Genomic DNA, 18940 nt, shown 5'->3' with positions numbered 1-18940 from the left:
ATAACGCTTACCGCCGTCTACAGATCCTTACCTGTTCAGCATGAGCATCTTCAGTCTACGGAACCCATCCAGCATCTTACCAGGAATCAGCCACACCATCACTGGAAACACCGCTGTCTGCTTCCCACTCTGCAGCTGCCGCACGCATCTTACCGGAGGTCAGCCACGCTATCGCTTGGAGCACTTCTACTGGCTTCCAACCGAGCAGCAGCCGCATGCCTCTTACCTGTCTCCTCTAATCCACTTCAGGGGGCGCCTTGCACTTACCTGTCCCGAACTCCCAATCAACACAGGGTCATCTTCCGGCACAGCATCCTTGCGGATCTTCTCATCTGGTAGCCGGCAGGAGTAAGGAGAACCACTTGCCATCACCTGCAAAGGAGACAGAGAGCACAAGGTTAGCAATTTCATAAACTTTAAACGCTGGGCAGCGCAACTCGCAAACTTGGCCCATCATCCGGAAAGTCAACTTACCACTTGTAGGTTTTCCGGATTGAACTCTCTTTCATCAACACACACTCGTGGGCCATCTTCATACCTAGAGAGAGAGGAAAGGACAATATAACCTTAAGGACAGTAATCATTGGGGAAAATCACCACAAAGGATATGGACAATAATCATTGTTATAAATACCTACCTTCAAGGCGGAATAGGTCGCAGCCGGTCTGGACCTCCACGCTAAGGACCAGTGACGCAACTAGGTCCATCCACGGCACCCCTGCTGAGAGAAAGCAGGACGGAGAACTCATCCTTACATTAAAACAGGTGAGCTTGCATGGGCAAACTCTTGCTCACTTCATTCTGGCACGAAACGGTTGAGGGGGATCACGACACCACCACGCCACTCTCGCTGCCTCTCCTCTTCTCTCAGGGACAGTACCAGCATCCTGAGTCTTCGATTTCACAGCAGCTGGGGGAGAGAGTCGATCCTAGGGAGCCAAGTCCTGGGAGGGCTCCAACTGTGACCCAATATCCCCGCAGAGACCAGGTGAGCGTAACAGAACGTGAAGCCTATCCAAATCTCTGCCTGGGCGTTATGAATACCTCAGAGACTGACCAGTTGGCCCAATTTCTGGGGGAATTACGGGCTGAAGTGCATGCCTCCAGACAAGAGACAAATGCTTTAAGGAGGGATCTAATTGTTGCTCGTGAACAAACTGATGAACTGGCAAGACAGGTGCTTCAAACTCATGCAGGGAAATTCCCTTTACCTGGAATCGCACCAACCCCTTTGCCACCATCACCACCATTTCAAGTGGTACTCACGGGGGCTGTACCGTTAGCCCCACCCGAACGGTTTACCAGTGACCCCAACAAATATTTATGGATCAGTGTCACCTTCACTTTTTGTGCCGTCCTGGAGCTTTCCCTAACGATAGTGCCAGAGTTGCTTTCGTACTTTCATATTTAGGAGGCAGCGCAGCAGACTGGTCCATACCATTAGTTAACCAGGATGACCCAGTACTCCACAGTTTTGGGGAATTTCAACGGGAATTGGAAAAGTTATTTGCAAGACAAACCCAAGGACAGGCCCTGGATAACAAACTGTTGCCCCTTAGACAGGGAAATCATGATCTGGTAACGTACATAGCCACCTTTAATCGCCTCATTGCACAAACCAACTGGCCTGAACAAAAGAGAACCACATTATTCTACCGAGGACTACGTGGGGAATGAAAGGACGTACTAGCCCAAGTGGTCAACCCTCCTGAATGCTGTGCAGAATACATTAATCTGACGCTGCAACTGGATCATAGGTTACAAGACTGATAAATGGATTGCACAAGAACTGAAGGGAGGTAGGTTTATATGCGACCCAGGGTCAATCAAGTCAAAGCTCATGAAACAACCGAACCCATGCAGATCGGGGGGTTACGGGCCCCTATATCCAAGGCATAAAGAGAAAAAAGGAGACAATAACAACTTTGTCTATATTGTGGCAAAGCAGGACATTTTCTTCGGGATTGCCCAATAAAACCTCCCAAGAAAACTGTAGGTGCAACGGATAACAGCAGTGACGAACAAGACCAAACCTCGGAAAACTACAGTGCCTGACAAGTGTAGGGGTCCACTTGTCGAGCGAAATGAAAAAAGTAGTTCAGACCTCACATCTAGTCATTCCGGTACTCATAGTCCACCACCAGCAACCATCAAGTGTGCACGCTTTGGAGGCGTATATTGACAGTGAAGCTGTGGGTATCTATATTGATCAGGATCTAGCCGAACGAATAGGCCTCCCTCTTCGGCAGAAACTACAAACAGAAAACGTAACGGCAGTGGATGGCTCTCAATTGTCATCTGGCTCAGTAACGCAACACAACAATAAAGCTATGCTGATGTGTCAGGACGGTCATCGGGAAGACATCTCCTTTGATTTTATTGGGGCACCACAGTTCCAGATGATCCTAGGAATGTTGTGGCTAGAAACCCATAATCCCAGAATAGATTGGAAAACACGAGTGCTGACCTTTCCGAAAACTTGTTACCATAAGGACCTGCAGAACCACAAAATCAAGGCAAAAGCGCTTCTGGGTCTTGCTGGTACCTTACCCCCAGAGTATTTGGACTATCAAGACTTATTCCAAAAAGAACAAGCAAACACCCTGCCTCCACATAGACCTTATGACTGCCAGATCGACCTGATACCCGGGACTCAAATCCCGTGCAGTTGAATATACGCTTTAACGGAGCAAGAAAATCAACACTTAAGAACCTACCTAGACCAGTACCTAGCTAACGGATTAATCCGCCCATCTAAGTCTTCTGCTTCCTCAGCGCTCTTCTTCGTACCCAAGAAGGAAGGCAACCTCAGAACATGCATCAATTACAGGGCATTTAATCAAATCACGGTTAAGAACAGGGATCCTCTGCCACTCATCCCCGAATTACTCGATCAGGTAAAGAGCGCTCGAATCTACACGAAACTAGACCTCCGGGGGGCCTATCACCTCGTACGTGTTAAAAGTGGCGAAGAGTGGAAAACAGCAATCCGGACCAAATACGGACTTTTCGAGTATCAGGTGATGCCCTTTGGTTTATGCAATGCACCAGCGGCATTCCAGTTCTTTATGAACAATGTACTCCACAAACTATTGGATGTCTGCGTCCTCGTTTACATTGATGATATCCTGATCTATTCACAGTCCAAGGAAGATCATGTTGGCCATGTACGAGAGGTGTTCAAAAAGCTTCGTCAGCACCAACTGTTTGCCAAATTAGTAAAATGCTCCTTCCACGTCACAGAGGTCGAATGTTTGGGCTTCATGCTTACTCCACAAGGAGTTCATATGGACACACGTAAAGTTGAGGCTATCCTTCAGTGGCCATCCCCGACATCTACCAAAGGGGTGCAGAGTGTACTAGGATTTGCTAATTTTTACAGATGATTTATCCCACAATTTTCACAGATCGTCCATCCAATCACATCTCATCTAAAAAAAGAATAAAACATTATTTTGTTCCGCTGAGGCTGAGAACGTCTTTCAGGAATTAAAACAAGCCTTCACCTCAGCACCTATACTTCGACATCCTCGGCTTGACCTACCATATATGGTTGAAATGGTCGCCTCCAGTATTGCCATGGGAGCTATATCGCAAAAGGACCCAGAGATGGGGCAGCTTCATCCCATAGCATTCTGGTCCCATAAGTTTTCTGCACCTGAAAAGAATTACGCAATCACTGACAAAGAGCTCCTGGCAATCAAAGGGGCCTTCAAAGCTTGGAGACACTACCTTTTAGGGGCAAGACACACGGTCACTGTTATCACAGATCACCGTAACCTGCAATATTTAAAAACAGCTAAGGCTCAATCTTCACGTCAATTCGTTGGGCTTTATTCTTTGCCGAGTACGATTTTGTAATAACCTACCGACCAGGAGTGCGTAACGGAAAGGAAGACCCCCTATCATGTATGGGAGAGGACAAAGACGCCTTTAATCCATCCAAACCGATAGCCATTATTCCCAAAGACAGGATTCAACATCAGATTGCTGTCAGTACCTGCAGGGAAGACTTGAAGACTGATATCTGAGTACAGATGGACCAAACAGCCCAAAAGGAATGGTTGAGTAAGGGGGACCAGTACTCCATCAAAAATAATCTACCAGACTTTCAAGGAAGACTATATGTTCAAGACAATGAGATGCAAACCAAGATAATAGCTAACTATCACAAGTCATTGGTGGAAGGACATCCTGGGATCACAAAGACTAGAGCCAAGATCCATAAAAACTATTGGTGGCCCTCTTGGAGAAGAGATGTTGCCCAGGTCATTACAACTTGCAGTGTCTGCGTGCAAAACAAATCCCAAAAATTAAACCCTGTGGGATTGTTGAGACCATTAGGAGTACCACCAACACCATGGCATACATTGTCTATGGGCTTCATTACTGATCTGCCACCCTGTGATGGGTTTAATACAACATTGGTCGTGGTAGACCTATTCTCCAAAATGGCACATTTTATTCCACTGAAGGGTCTCCCCACCGCTGCTACTCTGGCCATGATATTCTTGGAACAAATCGTCCGGCTGCACGGTTTCCCATCCATATTGGTTTCTGACCGGAGAACTCATTTCGTTTCAGCCTTCTGGAGAAGATGTTGTAAACTAACCCAGATCGACCTTCGCCTGTCCACGAGTCACTATCCCCAAACCGATGGTCAAACAAAAAGGACAAACCAGACACTAGAACAATACCTGAGATGTATGTTGCAACAAACAGAAGGGTCCTGGAAAAACATCCTCTGGTTAATTGAATTCACGTACAACAACTCTATTCATACCAGCACTGGACAGACCCCATTTTACACAATGAATGGTCGGCAGCTAAGAACATCTACCTTTGATCCATTTGATGAATTGGAGATGCCAGCGATCACATCATTGCATAAAATTATTACTCAGTCTCTTAAAGACTCTACCGAAAACTTAAATCGAGCTAAGGAACAACAAAAGAAATTTGCAGACCGACATAGGAGAGAAGCCCCACAATAGCACGTCAGGGATAAAGTATGGATGGCATCCAAAAACATTCCATTAAAGGGATTTTGTGCCTTCCGGCCAAGATACTTGGGACTATATCCAATTAAAGCCATTGTAAACCCTGCGGCCATGAAATTAGATTTACCAGCCAACATGCAAATCCACCCAGTTTTTCACGTCTTTCTTCTAAAACCAGTGAAACCGTGACACTCGAATTTCAATGCCACCAGAACCAGAGATCATCGCAGGTGAACTTGAGTATGAGGTGAAAAGTATCCTGGACTCCAAGAAAGTGCGCTCAAAACTTTACTATCTAATCCATTGGGAGGGCTACGGCCCCAGAATCGTACTTGGGAACCGCTGAATTTGTCCATGCTCCACGACTCATCAAACAATTTCACTGGGACAACCCCACAAAACCGGGACCAGAGGGAAGGACAACCATGAGAGCGGCTTTGAGGCGGAGTGCTGACATGGCCACTGGTCGAGGGTCATTCACTTTATCTCCTGCAGGGTCCCAATAGACCCAGTCTTGGCGCCTCTGGCACCAAGCTCATTTCAAAGTGTGCTCTGCACACAGTATGCTGAGGACACGTGCATCTAGGCCGGGCAGGGCCATACAAATGCATGAAAGGTATGTGCAGAAGATAGGGGGAGTGGCAAGGTGGGGCCACGAGGGGGGGACTAAAGGGAGTGGCTGGGTCCAGGCTATATAAGCCAGCCCCACCCGATTTCTGGCGCTACGCGTTAGTCTGCTTGTGCAGCGTAACGTTTACCACCGTCTACAGATCCTTACCTGTTCAGCAGGAGCATCTTCAGTCTAAGGAACCCATCCAGAATCTTACCAGGAATCAGCCACACCATCGCTGGAAGCATCGCTGTCCGCTTCCCACACTGCAGCTGCCACACGCATCTTACCTGAGGTCAGCCACGCCATCGCTGGAAGCTCTGCTACCTGCATCCGACTCTGCAGCTACCACGCGCCTCTTACCTGAGATCAGCTTTGCCATCGCTTAGAGCACTTCTACCCGATTCCAACCCAGCAGCAGCCGCACGCCTGTTACCTGTCTCCTCAAATCCACTTCGGGTGGCGCCTTGCACTTACCAGACCCGAACTCCCAATCAACACGGGGTCATCTTCCGGCATAGAATCCTCGCAGATCTTCTCATCCGGCAGCCTTCAGGAGTTTGGAGAACCGCCTGTCATCACCTGCAAAGGAGACATAGAGCACAAGGTTAGCAATTGCATAAACTTTAAACGCTGGGCAGCGCAACTCGCAAACTTGGCGCATCATCCAGAAAGTCAATTTACCACTTGTAGGTTTTTCCGGATTGGACTTTCTTCCATCACCACGCACTCCTGGGCCATCTTCATACCTAGAGAGAGAGGAAAGGACAATATAACATTAAGGACAGTAATCATTGGGGAAAATCACCACAAAGGATACTGACAATAATCATTGTTATAAACACCTACCTTCAAGGCAGAATAGGTCGCAGCCGGTCTGGACCTCCATGCTAAGGACCAGTGACGTAACTAGGTCCATCCACGGTGCCCCTGCTGAGAGAAAGCAGGACAGAGAGCTCATCCTTACATTAAAACAGGTGAGCTTGCATGGGCAAACTCTTGCTCACTTCATTCTCGCACGAAAGGGTTGAGGGGGATCACAACACCACCACGCCACTCTCACTGCCTCTAATCTTCTCTCAGGGGCAGTACCAGCATCCCGAGTCTTCGATTTCGCAGCAGTGAGGGAGAGACTAGATCCAAGGGAGCCAAGTCCTGGGAGGGCTCCAACGGTGCCCCAACGTCCCCGCAGAGACCAGGTGAGCGTAACAGGTAGAGATGAGGTGGGCCAGAGGTGCCAAGTAATGGTTGAAGAGCCAGGGTGAGAGATTAGAACCCTGGGGACACCACATGTAGAGAGAGAGGTGGTAGAGAGAAAGGACCTGGGAGGGTGGATCAGAGAGAAAGGAGGTCAACCAGGATAGGCCCTGACCCGTGATGCCCAGGTTGTCACGGAAACAAGTGATCAGGATGGCGTGGTTGACCGTATCAAAAGCAGAGGCTAGATCAAGGAGAATGGGGACAGAAGGATACTTAGAGTCGAGATTATTGAGCAAATCGTCACGGGTGTTCAGGAGAGCAGTTTCCATGGTTCTGGCTGCTCTAAAGCCAGACTGGTAGTCATTGAGACAGCCAACATATTAAGTATGGAGTTTAAGCTGGGAGATGGCCAGATTTTCCAGGAGATGACCAGGAAAGGAGTGATAGATACCAGGAGGTAGTTTGCCGCAGAGGAAAGATCGGCAGAAGGCTTCTTGAGGAGGGGGGGCACAAGGGAGTGCTTTACGGGGGAAGGTTCCAGTGGTAAAAGAGTGATTGCAGAAATTGGCCAAGGCTGGAGCGAGGGTTTCGATGTGGTCCTTGATGGTTCTGGAGGAGCAGGGGACCACCTGCTTTGATGAGACATTCATAGATCAGACTTGTCTAGAAACATCGTTGGGAGTGAAAACGGGGAAGGAGGAGAAAGGAGGAGGACAGACAGCCAGAGAAGGGCTGGGGGTGGTAGAGGGAGAGGACAAGGAGAGAGTGGACAGGATGTCCTGAGTTTTAGTGATGAAGTGAGAAGCCAGTGCTGTGTAAAGGGCCTGGGAGGGAACAGGACAGGTGGAGGCTGCAGCAGAATTGGCCAGCTCCTTGCAGATTTTGAAAAGTTCGGACAAATTGTTAGAGGGCGCAGAGATGTGGGCTTGGATCTAAGCTCTCTTTTTGGACAGGACAGAGAGTCTATATTGCCTTTGGAGCAGGCGGCAGGGCAGTTTGTCAGAGGATGAGCCTGATGCCTTCCACTTCCTATTAGCATGTGTCTTTCAGTGCAGCAAAATCTATTTCTCTCTCAGCACTGGCATGTCTTTGGGTTTTAATGCATTTTGTAATTGTTAAACAAGGCTTTGTTGTTTTACTTCACAAATATGGCTCTGTTGTGCTTTATCTTCTGTTTGATTTCTTTCTGAGCCTCTTTCAAAATCTCAGTCTGATTCAGCACACAGGCCTCCCTATTTTGCACTCGCTCTTCCACTAACTGCAAGTGGAAATACAAATAAACTGTGAGCTTGGCCATTTGACTCAGTCCTTCATGAGCATTTCGGTCATGTAAAATGTCTCTAATGCTTTGTGTAATATCCTACTGTCAAGCCAAATGTCAGTGCTCACTGAGGTAACCTCCTTGACCATTCTAGTTTGCCAGCTCCTGGCTTCGCCGTCGCTCCATTCTTCTTGAATGAAAAGTTTAGCTAGGAGATGTTTCCTTGCATCACTCACTTCTATAGTAGTCATTTTTAATGTAGATTTTTGCAACTGTGTAACACTTTCTTTGAGCAGGGGCAAAATCACCCTGTTCCTGCTTGATTTTCACACACAATGCAAAATCAATTACTCCTTCCTTTCAAACAGACTGTCCCAAGTGCAAATGGGTCCTTTACTCTCCTCCACCCCACTCTCCACCTGTGGCATCCATCTGGGCTCTATCCTATTGCCATGGCTCTTCAACATCTACCTGGCACCTCTGGCCCTCCTGACCTCCACTTTCTCCCCTCATTTCCAATGTTACACAGACAGCACACAGCTCTCCTTCAAGCTGCCATCCTCCACCTCCTACTCCTCCTCCCTCATACCTGACTGTGTGACTGCTATTCAGGCATGCTGCTCTGCCAATGGTCTCTCACTTAATGCCAGTAAGGCTGAGATCCTTCTCATCGGGATGCCTTCTCCCCCCCACTCTCTGGCCAGTCCTTGGGTCCCCTCTCCTTACCCACCTGTGAGGCGAAAAACCTTGGGATCATATTTGACTCATCTCTCTCTTTCTCTCCACAAATCATGGACCTTGAAAAAAGAAGTCCAACTTACAGCTCTACCTTCTCAGAGGCATTCCACCTTTTCGCACCTTCCCCCAGAAGCTCAACATCTCCAGGGCCTTGGTTCTCTCTAGGCTAGACTACTGCAACAGCCACTTCCTCAATCTGCCTCTTTCCTCCCTTTGCCCCCTTCAACTAATCCAGAATAGGACTGTGAGACTTATCTTGATCTCAAGCCCAGGGACCGCATCTCTACAGCCCTAAAATCTCTCCACTGCCTCCCGGTGACCGGTGACCACAAGGTTCGAATTCAAGACCCTTTGCATCATCCAGATGGCTGTCTGGGGCCTGGGATCTCTTTACAACCAGTTTTTCCTCCCTAAATACCTCCTGGACAGAGTCCTTCGCTCCTCTGGCTCCAACTCTCTGCAGGTCAAGCATTTGTCCAAGCAGAGAGTGGGAGGTAGGTCCCTTTTCTCGGCTGGCTCCTCCCTCTGGAACGCCCTCCCTCCACCCCTCAGACTTGAGCTGTATCTGCTTAAGTTCTGGAAACACCTCAAGACTTTCCTTTTCTCCTCTTCCTTCCCCCTCCCCCTCCTATGCTAACTCTCCCTCTGCCGCTGCGACTTCGGCCTTGTATCTTCAAAATAATACACGGACTAGACCATCCCCTACCTGTCCCCCCAGCATCCTTTGCCAGCACTTGCCCTCGGGCTCCCTTTTCTGGGACTAGCCCAACTTGGTCCTCCCTGCCCACTGTACATATCCTCTGTTACCCCCTTTACCCTGACACTTGAAACCCCCCCCGGGGTGCATGCCACTGCACTTCTCCCCCTCCGACTCCCCCTTGATTTACCACCTTGTGAAGTGCTTGCACTGTAGGATTATCAAATATTCACGTTTTTGTTGTTGTACTTTTGTTTTCCCATGTGTAACGCTCACCTGGTTCCCACGGAGGCGCGGCGTCGAAGGCGCAGAACTCTGAAGATGGACAGGAAGGGCCCCTCTATTCTGGCTTCCCTGGCTCGTTGGATACCCTCCTGTGCGTGAAAAGGGAGTATTACCAACTGTGGAACAATGCTCAAGCCTCCCACTCCCTTCCAACCCTCCACGATACCTCCTCCACGATTCCCCGTGAAGCCTCACCTTAGGGTTTGGAAGGATGAGCTCTCCATCCTGCTTCTGATGCAGCTGCGCGTTGAAACACAGTTACTTCACTGGATTGAGGATTGATGGGAGTTCAGGTAAGCTTGACTGTTCAGGTAAGGCGCTGTAAAAGTTCTGTTCAAAAGTTCAAGCTTAATAATAATGTTCGTTGTCTAATTGCAGCAAGCGCTAATGCTTATGTCTTTTTCCCCTTAGGGGCCGGGGTTCGGAGTGCCGGAGATATGGCGCCGACCCGAATTGAAACAGTTCTGGATGAGCGCTCAGGTAATGTCTTTGCATTCGCTCATTCAATGTCTTTGTCTTTTTTCCCCATAGGGGCCGGGGTCCGGAGATGCCAGGAAGCGGCAGGACCCGAAATGCAGTGGGAATAATCCAACAGGTAAGAATTAAAAGGAAACTGAGCTTTCCTTATTCCTTTTCTCCCTCTCACCTTTGTTCTTGTCTTTTTTCCTCTAGGCGCCGGGGCGTAGCTGAATCCGGAAGATCAGTGCTGAAGATGGAAGCGCCTTGCAAAGGTGAGTAAAATGCAGCGCTGCAGCGATCGAAACGAAATGCCTTTAAAATGATGTCTTCCTTTTCAGGGCCGTTGGAGAAATGACTCTGGGATGCAGATTTAGCAGGTAAGGGCTTTTCTTCTCCTATTCTCTTCCTTTCTCCCCTTGCAGGTGTTCCAGGGTGCTGGCAGGCGTGGCTGAAGTCAGGATGCAGGAGCTGACACGGTGAGCGTCCAGCTGCTAGGTGCAGAACAACGCGAAGCATGTGTGGCTGTTCGGGTGGGGTTTAAATAGCCTTGGAAGAAGTTCCTGGTATGTATCCTTCCACCAATCAGGTATGTATCCTTCCCCGACCACACCCGGGTGGTGAAGTAGTCCTACACGTTAAGTAGTCCCATTCAGGCCTCAAGAGGGCCTGGATGAAGCAGCAAGGTCTGCATCAGGTAAGTGTGCACCCAAGCACTTAAACACATATCCTCTTCTATGAGCCTGGCGCCTAAGGCGCCAGGACTGGGGTCCGCTATGAGCCTGGCGCCTAAGGCGCCAGGACTGAGTCCAAAGGGCCCCGACTTGGGCCTGCTGAGACTTCCCTGGGGAAAATGATGTCTGCCTCTGGGGTTGCTGGGCCCGGCCTGGCTCCTTAGAGGTAGGCATCATGACAGTACCCCCCCTCAAGGCCCCTCCCAAGGTCTTTTCCTCCGGGGGTTTTGGTTTGTGCGGGAATCTTCGATGGAATCTTTGAATTAATCGTGGTGCGTGAACATAGTTACTGGGTTCCCAAGATCTTTCCTGAGGTCCATATCCTTTCCAATCAACAAGATAGAAGAGTTTCGACTTAACTATCTTGGAATCTAAAATGTCTTTCACTTCGAATTCTAATTCTCCATCAATTTGGACAGGGCCTGGGGGCTCAGACAGTCTGGTTCCAGGTTGTACTGGTTTTAGAAGAGATGCGTGAAAAACGGGATGAATCCGCATGTTGGATGGTAAATCGAGTTTAAAGGCCACTGGGTTGATGATAGCTTTGATGGGGTAAGGACCAATGAATCTGGGATTAAAAGTTTGCTGACCCTTGAGGGGTAGATGTTTAATTGCTAGCCATACCTGATCTCCTACTTGGTAAGGAGGAGTTTTACTTTGGTGCAAATCAGCGTTTTCTTTATACTTTTTCTTGGCTTGCTGTAAGTGGGTTGTAGCTTCTTTGAAGGCTTGGGTTATTGTGGAATGTAGGTGATTTACTGCAGGCATCTCCAGGGTCAGAGGTGGATCTAGGTCAGAGGTCCGAGCATGGTGACCATACAGGGTATAAAAAGGAGTCTGTCCGGTTCCAGAATGCACTGAATTGTTGTATGCATATTCTGCAATCCAAAGGATGTCCTTCCAATTCAACTCGGATTGGTGTAACATGCACCGCAGATATTGCTCGAGAGTCTGATTGGTTCTCTCGGTTTGTCCGTCGGTCTGGGGGTGGTGGCTGGTGGATAACCGCACGTCTATTTGTGCTAGTTGGCAACATTTCTTCCAAAAGTGGGAGATAAATTGACTTCCACGGTCTGAGACTAATATGGAAGGGAAACCATGTAACCGCACTATATTTTCCATAAATTCCTTGGCCAAGGTGGAAGCTGACGGCAATCCTTTTAAAGGGATAAAATTGGCCATTTTGGAGAATAGATCCACTATTACGAGAATCGTGTTGTAACCACCACAAGGAGGCAGGTCAGTTATAAAGTCCATTGACAAGGTGTGCCAAGGTGCTGGTGGAATGTCCAAAGGTTGAAGTAGGCCGGCTGGCCTTTTCTTTTGACTCTTATTTTGGGCACAGATTCCGCAAGACAACACAAATGACTTTATGTCTTTTCTCCAAGAAGGCCACCAGAAGTGGCGTTTGATCTTTTCTTCTGTTTTCGCGATACCGGGGTGTCCTTCCATTAATGATTCATGATGACGGGTAATGACAAGTTCCTGCAATTCTTTACTTGGCAGAAATAACCGCTCTTGGAAGTAGGGTAAATCATCCTTAACGGTGTAGTGAGGACCCTTTTGACTCCATTCCAGTAAGGCAGAAGAGTCAAAAAGCTGTTTTACTTGAGCTTGGATGTCCTCAATGGTTTGCAATGAAGTCAAGCCCAGAATTCTTTGTTCCGGTATGATTGGCACAGGTTCTAAACTCGAATTGGGTTCTTCCATGCCTATCCGGGATAAGGCATCTGCCTTACCATTCTTGCAGCCAGGGCGATAGGTAATTACAAAATCAAATTCTGCAAAGAATAAAGCCCATCGGAGTTGTCGCGAAGATTGAGCTTTGGCCGTCTTTAAATACTGCAAATTTCTGTGGTCCGTAATTACGGTGATGGTGTGTCTTGCACCGAGAAGATAGTGACGCCAAGCCTTGAAAGCTGATTTAATAGCCAGTAGTTCTTTGTCGGTAATTGCGTAATTGAGTTCAGGTGGAGAGAATTTTCTGGACCAAAAGGCTACAGGGTGTAGTTGGTTAGTTTCTGGGTCTCTTTGCGACAGGACAGCTCCCATGGACGAACTGGATGCATCGGTTTCCACGATGTAAGGGAGATCTGGGCGCGGGTGCTTCAATACAGGTGCAGAGGTGAATTTGGTTTTCAGGTCCTGAAAGGTTTGTTCAGCCTCAAGAGTCCATTCAAAGCGTTTGTTTTTCTTTAGGAGAGCTGTGATGGGTTGAACAGTTCGAGAAAATTCCGGGATGAACCTTCGATAGAAATTGGCAAAGCCAAGCATGCTTTGCACTCCCTTCACAGAGCTAGGAGATGGCCATTTGAGAATGGCGTCCACTTTCCGCGAGTCCATTCGGATTCCTTGAGGTGTCAGGATGAATCCGAGAAACTCCACTTCTGTGGTATGAAAAACGCATTTTTCGAGCTTGGCAAATAATTTGTGCTGGCGCAGTTTCTCAAGAACTGCCCTAACATGGTTTCTGTGATCAGATTCTGAGGAGGAATACACCAGGATGTCGTCAATATAAACGATGACACAAACATCGATAAGTTCCCGAAGAACATCATTCATGAAGTACTGAAAGGCGGCAGGTGCGTTGCACAAACCGAAGGGCATTACTTGATATTCGAAGAGCCCAAATTTGGTGCGGAATGCAGTCTTCCACTCTTCGCCCTCTTTTATACGTACCAGGTGGTAAGCTCCTCGGAGATCTAGCTTGGTGTACACACGAGCATCTTTTACTTGGTTGATAAGCTCAGGTATCAGGGGCAAAGGGTAACGATTCTTAATCGTTATCTGATTTAGGGCGCGGTAGTCAATACAGGCCCTAAGGTCTCCTTCCTTTTTAGGTACGAAGAACAAAGCGGAAGAGACTGGTGACTTTGATGGGCGAATGAAACCATTGGCCAGGTATTGATCCAAATACAGGCGCAAATGCAGGTTCTCAGGTTCAGTAAGAGCATAAATCCTACTACAAGGTAGTTGTGCATTGGGTACCAAGTCGATTTGGCAATCGTAAGATCGATGGGGAGGTAAGGTGTTAGCCTGCTCTTTCTGAAAAACGTCTTGGAATTCTTGGTATTCAGATGGTAGCTGTACAGGGGTGGAAGTTACAGAGGCTAGACCCATAGCTGGATTCCTTGGGTAACAGGTTGGTTCACAATCAGGAAAAGTTATCTTCTTTGCTCGCCAGTCTATTCTCGGATTATGTGTTTCTAACCAAGGGATTCCAAGAAGTACTTGAAATTGTGGGGCCTTGATCACATCAAACACGATTGCTTCCCGATGTCCGTCCTGACCCACCAGAGTGATTTCAACTGTGGAATGCGTTACAGGCCCTGAGGCTATTTCGGTTCCATCAACTGTAGTAATTACATCTTGGGTTACTTTCGGGTGGAGAGGAAGCTTAATCCTGGAAGCCAATTCACGGTCTATGTAATTTCCAATAGCTCCACTGTCTATGTATGCTTTTATACATGCAACTGCTGAGGCTGTTTTGGGTTCACAAGCACCATTGGCAAGACAAAATGCGAGGTCAAAGAGTTTGTTTTCAAGCTCGGCAAGCGGACCCCTACGCTTGTCGGGCTAGGTCGTTCCCGAACCAGGTGTCAATAACTTGTTATCAGTGGCTCCAACCACCTTCTTGGGTGGTTTAACTGGACAACTTTGAAGAAAGTGACCGGAAGTTCCGCAATACAGACAAAGTTGCATTTGTCGCCTTCTCTCTCGTTCCTTCTGCGTTAATGGTCCTTTAACACTGCCAATTTGCATAGGTTCGGAAACGTCAGTACTCTTGGAGTTAACGTGGGTCTTGATAGGTACTCTGGTTTCATACTTGAGCCAATCTGCTTTTCTATTTTGAAGTCTGTGATCAAGTTGAACCACTAAGTCTATGTAGTCTGCGCAGGCCTGGGGTGGATCTACTATCTGAGCTATAACATCTTTAAGCTCTCTGCGCAGGCCTAGATGAAACAATGTGATCCTTTTATTTTCAGGCCATCCGGTTTCCACAACTAGTCTATTAAAGGTGGCGATATAGGACAAAAGATCCTGATTACCTTGTCGTAAGGATAGCAGTTCATTGTCAAGGGCCTGTCCCTGCGAGTGTCGAGCGAACAATCTTTCCATGCTGGCCTGGAAGCCCTGGAAATCCCGGAGAATGGGATCATCCTGATTTACCAATGGAATAGACCAATCGGCAGCACAGCCACTGAGGTAAGATAGTACAAAGGCTACTTTGGTCTGGTCGTTGGGGAAGGCCCCGGGCCTGCATAAAAAGTGTAAACGGCATTGGTTCATAAAAACGGCATATTTCTTGGGATCCCCCGCAAAACGTTCCGGCGGGGCCAAAGGCATGTGTCCAGGTAGATTGATTTGTACCGGGTTATTCGAACCCATTGTTGTAGAAATATCTCCGGAAACAGGTAAAGGAGTGTGCTCTGCCTGGCCCTGCAATAACCTTTTGGCCAGATCATCAGTTCTTTCCTTGGATAGGATTAGTTCCCTTCTGAGAGCATTAGTCTCCTGGCGGGCTGAGTGCACTTCTGCCCGTAATTCCCCTAAAAGATGGGCCAGCTGATCTGTCTCGGAAGTCTCCATAGCGCCCAGGTGGGAAATTGTGGTAAGGCTTCGCGTTCTGTAACGCTCACCTGGTTCCCACGGAGGCGCGGCGTCGAAGGCGCAGAACTCTGAAGATGGACAGGAAGGGCCCCTCTATTCTGGCTTCCCTGGCTCGTTGGATACCCTCCTGTGCGTGAAAAGGGAGTATTACCAACTGTGGAACAATGCTCAAGCCTCCCACTCCCTTCCAACCCCCCACGATACCTCCTCCACGATTCCCCGTGAAGCCTCACCTTAGGGTTTGGAAGGATGAGCTCTCCATCCTGCTTCTGATGCAGGGGCGCGTTGAAACCCAGTTACTTCACTGGATTGAGGATTGATGGGAGTTCAGGTAAGCTTGACTGTTCAGGTAAGGCGCTGTAAAAGTTCTGTTCAAAAGTTCAAGCTTAATAATAATGTTCGTTGTCTAATTGCAGCAAGCGCTAATGCTTATGCCTTTTTCCCCTTAGGGGCCGGGGTTCGGAGTGCCGGAGATATGGCGCCGACCCGAAGTGAAACAGTTCTGGATGAGCGCTCAGGTAATGTCTTTGCATTCGCTCATTCAATGTCTTTGTCTTTTTTCCCCATAGGGGCCGGGGTCCGGAGATGCCAGGAAGCGGCAGGACCCGAAATGCAGTGGGAATAATCCAACAGGTAAGACTTAAAAGGAAACTGAGCTTTCCTTATTCCTTTTCTCCCTCTCACCTTTGTTCTTGTCTTTTTTCCTCTAGGCGCCGGGGCGTAGCTGAATCCGGAAAATCGGTGCTGAAGATGGAAGCGCCTTGCAAAGGTGAGTAAAATGCAGCGCTGCAGCGATCGAAACGAAATGCCTTTAAAATGATGTCTTCCTTTTCAGGGCCGTTGGAGAAATGACTCCGGGATGCAGATTTATCAGGTAAGGGCTTTTCTTCTCCTATTCTCTTCCTTTCTCCCCTTGCAGGTGTTCCAGGGTGCTGGCAGGCGTGGCTGAAGTCAGGATGCAGGAGCTGACACGGTGAGCGTCCAGCTGCTAGGTGCAGAACAACGCGAAGCATGTGTGGCTGTTCGGGTGGGGTTTAAATAGCCTTGGAAGAAGTTCCTGGTATGTATCCTTCCACCAATCAGGTATGTATCCTTCCCCGACCACACCCGGGTGGTGAAGTAGTCCTACAGGTTAAGTAGTCCCATTCAGGCCTCAAGAGGGCCTGGATGAAGCAGCAAGGTCTGCATCAGGTAAGTGTGCACCCAAGCACTTAAACACATATCCTCTTCTATGAGCCTGGCGCCTAAGGCGCCAGGACTGGGGTCCGCTATAAGCCTGGCGCCTAAGGCGCCAGGACTGAGTCCAAAGGGCCCCGACTTGGGCCCGCTGAGACTTCCCTGGGGAAAATGATGTCTGCCTCTGGGGTTGCTGGGCCCGGCCTGGCTCCTTAGAGGTAGGCATCATGACACCATGTTCCCCCCATATCTTGTCTTGTGGTGCCTGGAAACACTTGTGTATAGGTGCCATAAAAATGTCAAATACAATATAAATAAATAAAAATAAACTCTAATCAATCTCCGTTTTGCATTGATACTCTACACAACAATCTTATTTTTCTATACCCATACACCTCCCTGGAACTCAGGTGTCAAGTCCTTGGGGTACTTTAACAGAGCAAAAACAAATTTCTTTCCACCTCAATGCAATTACACCAGAATGAATAGTCTGTGACAATGCACTTGTCATGAGTCAAAAGACAGTAAGCGAAATCCCGGCACGAGCACCCACTTTGTCACAATATATTGGGAGACCCCACTCAAAATAGGGACTTGATAACATTTAGATTAACACAAAGAACCGTTTTGTATTTTAACAACAGGTCACACATTACATGTACAATGCTTGATACATTGGGTTTGTCTGCACACTTGCTAAATGCTTGCAGTTTTGAAAACACAGATTATTAAAAATGCATGTGGCAAATAGCACCCTGTTTCCTTTTCACCCAAAAGCAATGCACATTTTTTTCTGCTATCGGGGTGACTTACTCACTCGCAGGAGAGAGTGTATATTGTTCAATGAAAATGACACTCATTTCTCTTTGCAAAGGACTTCTCCCCTCAGCACCAAAGACCCAGGCATCAGTGATATGCAGCACCCCTCTGTTTAAAGGCCAGGTCCAGGGAGTGGGGACAGTTAAGGAATTTCTTTTGGGGCCAATGGTACCCCGTTGTTTAAATATAATGTTTAAGGAGTGGTGACAATTGGGATTTTTGCTTTGTGACAAAACACCTTTTCCTTTAAATACAATGTTAGAGGAGTGGTGACAATTGGGATTTTTGTTTTGGGATAATTATACCTTTTGTTTAAAAGCAAGTTTTGGGAAGGCATATCAGTCAGGGATTTTTGTTTTATGGACAAGGAACTTTTAGTTTTAAATGCAAGGTTTGGGAATGAAACAAACACCTTCTTGTTTTAAAGGCAAGGTTTGGGAATTATGACAATTCCAAATTTCATTTTTGTGGCCAGTACACCACAATTACTTTATGTGACTATAAAATTATTCCCACTAGGAGAGAGGGTGAACATGTTGAACTCTTTCAAGCTCCCCCCTGCATCAATCTTTTTGGGAGTTAATTAAATTAATATACAACCAAATATGCTAAGGCTCTTTCCCCCCACCCACTATGTAGGCAGGCAGATCCCCCACACACTATATTTACATAAGACCTCTGTTTTGGGCCGCTCGGGAAAGATAGCCAGGCTCATCTTTGAAGAGCAAAGGGTCTGGTCACTACAGTCTAAGATCGTCACCAGCTTTCATCCATCATTTGGCTTTCCTTGAGGATCAGGGCCTAGTCATCTGTTGGACTGCCCCTGTTTCTCTCCCCCAGGCAAAGTGTAAATCCTGTTAATGTTAAGGGCTCTCCACCCAAGATGTCAGGCAGCTGTCTCAGGATATCCCAGATGGATTAAGGGCAAGTCCTGGAAGATGTTTGGCAGCTCTCCCTCAGTTATGGTTTGCAGGCACCTTTTCTCCTTGTTTGATCTCTTTCTTTTTTTTCTGCATAGAGCAAGTGCTTTTTAATGTATAAGCCACACCTCCAATTATTTCAATTAGTAGGGGCCAGTTTATTGGTGCTGACATTTTCATTGGATGATTATCCTGTCTTCCTCCTCCCCAGAGCCAACCCCTCTCTGCCCTGCTGGCTCTTGGAGTCCCCTAATTGAAGTGAAGTGGAGAAGTGAAGCCCTTTGTCATTTACCATTTTGTTTAGCTGTTAGCTTTTTACCCAAATAGTCTATACATGGCAACATTTTGTAATTTACCAATGCATGCCATGATATGTAGATATTAATGTTCCCCTACTCATGGTGGACTTAACGAGATGACTCCCATGTTCTC

The sequence above is a fragment of the Ambystoma mexicanum genome, chromosome 12 (genome assembly GCF_040938575.1).
Source record: "Ambystoma mexicanum isolate Mex_15411 chromosome 12, UKY_AmexF1_1, whole genome shotgun sequence".
NCBI lineage: Eukaryota > Metazoa > Chordata > Amphibia > Caudata > Ambystomatidae > Ambystoma > Ambystoma mexicanum.
Note: the sequence above shows the minus strand (reverse complement) of the source record.